This window comes from Silene latifolia, chromosome X, assembly GCF_048544455.1.
Source record: "Silene latifolia isolate original U9 population chromosome X, ASM4854445v1, whole genome shotgun sequence".
In the NCBI taxonomy this organism is placed as follows: Eukaryota; Viridiplantae; Streptophyta; class Magnoliopsida; order Caryophyllales; family Caryophyllaceae; genus Silene; species Silene latifolia.
This window is the reverse complement of record NC_133537.1, coordinates 136,290,582-136,298,693: the sequence shown is the minus strand read 5'-3', so window position 1 is coordinate 136,298,693 and position 8,112 is coordinate 136,290,582. Positions and strand designations below refer to the sequence as shown.

General features: G+C 37.9%; 1 long non-coding RNA gene across 1 annotated transcript; it reads left to right on the top strand.

Moving 5' to 3' along the window:
• Window positions 1-4,575: 4,575 nt before the first annotated feature.
• Window positions 4,576-5,215, top strand: LOC141621608 (uncharacterized). Its single transcript, XR_012532495.1, has 3 exons — window positions 4,576-4,805; window positions 4,893-4,979; window positions 5,094-5,215. It is a non-coding gene; the product is annotated as an uncharacterized LOC141621608 (long non-coding RNA).
• The last annotated feature ends 2,897 nt before the right edge of the window (window positions 5,216-8,112 follow it).

The window sequence follows — 8,112 nt, the reverse complement described above, 5'->3', positions numbered from 1 at the left end:
ATATTTTTGTTTATGTTCGGCTTATTCATTGACTTTATTTGATATTTACTTCCGTTCGGTTGCATGCAGGTTTTTGTTCTGTTTCAATTTAAGAGCATCGTCGTCTTGGTGTATTCTCAACTAGGTAGTATATTTCCCTACTTTTTTTGTTCTATTTTACATTTTTTTTTCCTCCTTTTGCTGTGTTAGCATTCTAAGTTTAACATGATTGTAGTTTTGATGTTTTTCTTTCTGAAATTTGTGTTGTTTACAACGTTTTTTTTTGTTGTTTTTTCTTGTTTAGCTAATTTTATGTGTATTTTCCACGTTATGTCCTTGTGTTTACTTCAGAATTTAGTTTGTGTGTGCGTTATCTGCCTTTTTTATACGTTTTAATGGTTCCGTATCAGCTAGGTACGTCACAACGGTTATCAGTCACACCTTGTCAGTTGATAGGTACATTCATGTGGTTTGTTTGACTTACTGATATGTCCTACGTATTTGTGGCATTTTTGTATACTTGGCATCAGTTTGTGTGTGCGTTATATGCTTTTTTTGACTTTTTGTATTATTTTATTTATTTGTTTTTGTTTTGTTGTGTGTTTCAGTTGGGGTTTTACACTTAATGAGTATTTTAGGGTGTAGGTGCACTTTAATACGCGTTAATCACGTCTATTTAGCCCATACGTACGTTATTTTGCGTTTGATAACAATGACTGCATCAGTGCCCTTTCAAGAGGGTGATCACATCTGCATTTGTTTTGCAATTTATTTTTTTTCCGCTGTAACGTATCTGTGATGCCCTTGGTATGTAGGGAGAGTATTTTTTTCATGGATTGCTTGTGTGTTGATGTGAGTTTTGTTCATTTTTGGGGTTATGTGCCGGTCAGGTACGTCAATACGGGTTATATGTACGTTGAATGAGTTGCTGGATACGTTTTTTAGTTTATGTTGTGTGCATCAATGTACCTATGCATATTGTTTCTGGAAACCTTTATCATGGCTTATTTTTGTTTAGCTTGATCATTTTCAATGAGGCTACTATGTGTTTTGCACCGTGAGATATAGGTTCAGTTTATCACATATGTCCATACGCATTTGTTGTTGGTTAGGTACATTGATTACATTGACATCTACATTTTTTATGATTACAGGTGTCATTATGAAGAGAACACGTTCAGAAACGTCGGCACTAGACGGAGCGAGGACAAGCGGACATCAAGAAGTCCTGTCACAAGTATGCAACAAGCTGGATGTGATCCTTCTGAAGATTTTACGGTATTGAAAACAAGGATGAGTCCTAGCGGTCTTCTAAATTTCATCAATAGTGGCCTCTCCGACAATCAAATCTCAGACATTCAAGAGATGGGCTTTGGCGGTATCCTGTGCCTTAAAACGGATATGCTTCCCGGGCAGTTAGCACACTAGCTTGTCTCAGGATTTGATCCATTCACGTCTTCCCTCTTAAACAACCAGCTGCCTATTCGCGATGAAGATGTTCATCTTGCCACGGGGTTACCTATGGGTGAGGTAGATATAGTGCAAGCGACTCGTTTTGATCAGACCGAGGTGTTTGTAGAGATGGTTAATGCATGGAAGTCTTAGTTTGAGGGTGTTGACAAAGTTACCAACACCCACATATTGCATAAGATGGCTGAACAGAGACAAGATGGGGACGATTTCAAGAGAAATTTTATCGTATATGTTGTGTCTGCGTTTCTTATGGGAATTAAGGGAAGTGTTCCAAGTGTGCGAATACTCAAGTGTTTGAGCGATGTCTCCTTGATTCCAAAACTGAGATGGTGCAATTTTACCTGAAGAAACTTAATTGCAAGTGTCGAACATTGGAGAGATGAGAAGGAGAAGGAGGCCAATGGGAGCTGCAAGAAGATCTATAAAGGTCCTATAATGGTTTTAATTTTTATTTACCTCGATAGGACGGTTTTTAAGGCTAGATCAGTTAAGCGGGTGTTCCCAACATTATGTACATGGACGAAGGAAGCGATATCTTTGCGAATATCTAAAGAAAAAAGGGAAGCTCATCGGTTTGGTTCTGGTTTCATTGATGCACAGTTGGTAAAGCACCCAGATTGCTTTGGTCCTGGGTATGTGGAGAGTCGTGGCAGAACAACACCTGATGTTGTGTCTGAGGATGATGATATTGTTGGCAATGATGAGGATGACGCGGCTGACAACAATGGACGTGATGGGAACGATGCCAACAGATCACATGTCAGTTCTTGCATCGAAACGCTGGCAAGCACAAAAAAGCCCTTCTTCTTCGCATTTCAGAATTTTGCGATTCTATTAATACGCCAGCGTATAATGCCGAATCTGCAGCTTGTTTGTCAGCTGTCCGCCATGGTAGACTCTCTACTAGGGGGTTTCCAGTTAACACCTCCTATTGTACCTGAAGATGAGGTTAGGACAAAAGTGGATCGCGGACGGGGTGACCCAGTTGTTGGTGGCAACGACATGCGCACTGATGAATCTGCTGCTGCCCCGGGTTCAGGTGCAGATTCACGCACTGTTAAGGATACGCCTGCTACAGGGGCTAGGTCAGCCTCCGAGGTTCATGGCGGTCGTGTTCCATCTACACCAGAAGGCAGCAATGACGACCCTTGTTGGAACGATCCTACCTTTGTGGCAGCGGCCATCGCGTTGGGTAACGCGTTCAACAAGGATCTAGTGGATGTACCTGTACCAAAGAAAAGACGAGTTGCTCCTGAGTTCCCGACCTTCAACCTATTTCAATCTCAAGATAAATCGCAGCCAGCTGGTTCTTCGGACTGTCCTACTGCACCTGTTGTTTCCCCCCCGTCTGCTGCTCCTAATGCACCTGTTGTTTCTCCCGACTGTCCTAATGCACCTGTTGAATCAGTTCACGTAGTCCACCATGCTGCTAACATAGAGAACAAGAGAGACGTAGTTGTTCCAAATGTATACAAGTCACCCTTTATTCAAAGGAATATATCTATGTTTTCTGAATTGAGCCAACCGGAGAAAGATGTTTCTGACTTGGTTTTTGAGGAAGGATCTGATGAAAGGTATTTATAATCTTTTTTTTTACAACCTATTTCAATCTCAAGTTAAATGTTTAATCGTGATCAGTTTGTGGGGTAATTCATTAATATATCAGAACGTATCTATATTTTTTGTCTAATGTTTCATTTGTCTTGTTATTTTCAAATGAGGTATTGTTCAGGAATCGTTTGTTCCAGCTAAGAAGATACGATTTATTGTCCTTTATCTCAGACACAAAGATTTCTACAAATGTGATAAATGCATGGGCTAATATATTGAACAAGCGAGAGGAGTTAAAAGCTGCCTCATCCCCTTTGCGTTTATACACTTTTGTTACTCATAATGTAAGTTATTCTGTGATTGATCTATGTTTGTTTTAACCTTTAGTTTTAATTAATGATGTGTTTTCCTATATAGATATTCTTGCATTAATATGCTATCGTCCTACCTGACTTTATTATTGTTGTTAAATATGTTTAACTTCAGGGAATTAAATGTGAAAATATAACCGAATACGAGAAAGTCAAACTGGTGAGCTTCAACTATGTCTTTTTGATTTTTAGTAGCATTCGTCAGTTTTGTCCATTTTATGTTTCCACTAAGGCTGATATATGTGTTTCAAAACCAGATGTTGTTCCCATTTACACTCCGTGAGCCGCATCTGATTTGTGTCAACATGGTTTCCCGAAAGATTGAAGTCATTCATCCTATGCTTCCTAAATCAGTAGACTTCTCTGATTCTGTCCCATGGTGGTGAGAATATGATGTTGCGCATACCAGCCAGTTCACTTTGTCAAACGTTGTATTTAGTTTTCTTCACTCCGTTGATGTTTCTGATGGTAATCTGACTTTTTCAGAGGGATTTTGTTCGATGTGACATGACCTCTAAATCATCCGTTTTAAGGCGATCCGATTTTCTCATGTGAAGAATTCGTCCCCAAAACGCATGTGATTGACGTCGTGGACGATGACATTTATCTGATGTGTTACATGGAGATATATACGGGGTGCCGCCAAATGCTCAAATCTCAGTTCATAAATGTAAGATACGTCCTTTTTTTTGTCTATGTACGTTTAGTAAATAAGTAATCACAACTTTCTCATTAACAAGTTTTCCACATATTGAATCATCCAGACTAGATCAGGGGCTGCAATTGGCAAGGTCCTTCTTAAACAGAAGATGAAGTACTGTTTTGCTGTTTTGTCGTGCCCTCGAACGCAATTATCAAAACAAGTGTTGATGATCTGAAGCGTCTCAACGTCAAATCTGGGCAAGCACCCATATTTTTCTTTTTCTTTTTTTTTTTCTTTTTTTTTTTGCAAGTGATCGTTAATCTTACTAATTATATTTTCCTTCTTCATTTTTTTAAAGGAAACAAGCGGTTTGTCAGAAGTGGAATATACTGATACGCACCTGTTAGACTACGTGTTCCTTCTACGTGCGGGAGAATCAGCTAAAGAGTAATGTTTCATCCTTTTTAGCATGTTTACCTTGTCAACTTTATATGCGTTGTTAGAAATAGCACACACTGAGCTTTTTCGTTGGTGTATACGTTATTTTTGTAGTGACGTAGTCGTCGAGTCAAGCTTTGGGCAAGTAACAAAAGAGGGCATGTGCTCTCTGAAACCTCGGAAATGGGTTGTGGATATGGTATGGTCACTTCTTAATTTTCATACGTGTTTCTTTCTATTTTATGTAGTATAGAACAACACTCGTTTTTTCAATTTAGGTGATCGATATGTTCGGGATCTATTCAACTATGCTCAAGCCAGATTTGTTGTATATCCCATCTACCGCACGTGTGAGTGTTACCCTTTTCATCCGTGATTCACTTAATATTATCAGTTTGAATGTTTGACTTACTAATCGATATGTTTGTCTATTCTAGCATCTCAATCCTCAACGAGATAAAAATCTTGGTCGCAATTACATCAAAACATCATATATGCCTAAAGATGGGGTGTGTGTGAAAGCTGTAAGTATATTGTTCTGTCTTTTTTAAATGTGGGTATGTATCACACTGTATTTTTCGTTTATGAAGATCAAACTCATTTCATTCATAGCATACGTCTTGTAATGTTGTCAACAGATTTTTATACCCATCATTGATAACGAACACTGGTTTCTTATCGTGTGTGATCTGGAGATGAAGACGAACTATATTCTGAACTCACTACGTCCTAAGGATATCCGGGCTGACACTGAACTTGCTGCGGAAGTGGTATATTTTTTAAAATATTATAAATGTTTTCGTTCAGATAATGGTTTCCTTAATGTTTCATAACTAATAGGTTCAATGTATCGTTTTGTTCTAGGTTAGTAATATCTTCCAGATCTTATGCCGGTCCAAAGGGTACAAGCATCTTGTAGGAGTGCCTCTAGCTAAGTTTTCGACTCTGACTGTTCCTCAACAGCAAAATCTGTAAGTACTCATCTTTTTTTATTTACTTATCACCTGAGTATGTCACACTAAGTCAGTTGCTAGGTACATTTAATGCAGTATGTGCGTTGCGACGATATGTCCCATGTTTTTATTTGATTTTTGTATGCTGGACTTAAGGTGTTTGTGCACGGATGATATAGTAAGGCCTCCTGTGTTGGTACTTATTTTCGTTTTGTTTGGTGAAGGTTTGATTGCGGCGTTCATGTTCTCAAGTGGTTAGAAGCTGGACGCAACCGAGATCTGTGGGAAGACAAGAGCAACTTCAAGGCGCTGGCTACATATAGGAAGGATGTCGCGCTCAAATTGTTACGTTGGCAGGAGAACAAGCGTAAGGTATTCAAAATTAATCTCACTTTCCATTTGTCTTTATCGTCAGATTTAACTGTTCATATCTATTTTAAGTACAAGGTTTACATCGTTTTTTTTTCTCATGGCTGATATGTAGGTTTACTAAAAGTCATGGAAGTGGCTTTGCGTTTGGCAGGATTGTGGCAGGATTGTGGCTGACATGTAGGCTTAGTAAAAGTCATGTATATCTTATGGAATTTGTGATGGTGTAATTAGGGGTTCTGTTGCATTGTAATAACTTCGTTTACGTTTATCCGAGTATCTGGTTAACTAAGTACAAGGGGTCTTTTGAAACGCTTTTGGTTCATGTTGGATATGGAATCATGATAGTTTTGACAGTTTGTAATGGAAGGGCATCGCCCCTACTTTTTTGTGGATAATATGTAGGATATGCATCCCATTCCGTCCGTTTGTGTTTAGACAAATGGTGGTGTCTATGTGGCAATGGGCTCCAAATTGGGCAACCTCTTTCTTTTGCTGTTTGGCAATGGTCTGATAACTTAATCGTCATACATTATTACACTACTAAGTACGCTCATCATGTATAACATGTGCAACAATCGTGTTAATATACACGCTTGTTTACTTTTGCACATAGACACAACATCAATTGTGATAACATATTAACAATACGAAGTATATACTTACACAACCCACCAACAACCGAATATTTTTTTTTTTAGTGTCGTACAATATCAATCGTGTCTAACGAAATCAATCGGGTCTAATGAAATCATCAGGTAATTTATAATTAGATGTCATACAATATTAGGATTTTGTCTATGGAACTTAAATTCGCGAATCATTGTTTATTAATATTTTACGTTGCTTTTTGACACAAATAATACTAATAGGTACGATTATCATGTAAAACATGTGCAACAGTCGTGTTAATATTCACGCTTTTTGTCTCTTGCACATAGTTAGGAAATCATCAGTTATTGGACAATAGCTGAAAGTTTACTTTTTACCAATTCACATATCAAAAAACGAGCAGATTCATTAGCTCTTAATATCAAAAACTCAAGCCTTCCATAAACTTTCACTTGTATATGTGAATACAAGTGTTTCCATTCACAATCCTGATAGATACACTTTCAGCCTTGCCAGATGCACATATAATCCATGTAGATACGCTAGTATCTTGTGATATGCGAATAATAAAAAATAAAAGACATACAAAGGAAAAAAAAAGATCAAAAATCACATAGAACAGCTCAAAAATGAAGTCTTCAATCTTTCTGCCATTAATCAATATCTTTGTGTTCGTGATCCTCAACTATTTTCGTTGTTCAATCGTGAAACAAAAAAAGGATATCAAACATTAGCGGTTACAAATTTTTGTACATACAACAATACTATTTCTTTCTCAGGTACCATCTTACAAATTCAATCTGCTTTCCATATCCTCTAATAATGAATACACCACAAATATTAGCGTACCTGTACGAATGGAATCATACTCTCCCAGGACAATTCTGACTATCATGAAATCCTAATTCTCCACAAGCATTGCATTTCCTGGCCGCTTTCTTCTGTTCTTTTGTAGCTTTTTCCTTTTGGGACAGCATTCGTTTTCCAGACCCTTTCGTCTTTGACTGAATAGGAGGCAAGATAACCACTTCTGTTGGTATTTTTGTTCCTAAGAGCATCTCAAGTTCCCTAGTCTTGTTCCTCGTCCTATCACCCATGTTACTAGTACTACTACATTCTGACGTACTGGTTGGTGCGCTTATCTTGTCTTTGAAACCTTTCAGAATGCCCATTAATTCATCCACATACTCAGGTTTTTGTTCAGCGAGTGTCACACATGAGAACACCTCGGACCATAGGGTACCAATTTTGTGCCGTCTAACATCTAATGAGTTACAATCTTCAATTAAAGTATGTGGCACATTATTACATATCGGCTGACATGTTGCCAATTTGCTCCACCTACTTAACAGATACTGATCTTTGCATTATTGTCCTTTTTCATTTATAATTCTAACATCTAATGAGTTACAATCTTCAATTAAAGTATGTGGCACATTATTACATATCGGCTGACATGTTGCCAATTTGCTTCACCTACTTAACAGATACTGATCTTTACATTATTGTCCTTTTTCATTTCTTCGAAAAAAAATCTTTGCATTACATAAAATTCTAGTTCTCTGTCTTTTTTTTACCTTCCCTCTAGGCTTACTTTATGCAGCCTTACTGCACACACAATACTTAGTCATGACAACCCCGTCTATGTTTCGTTGCGTCGACTTCCTCATTTTAAAACCAGAATTAGCAGCATAAACCTTATAGAATTCTAGCCCATCCTCTA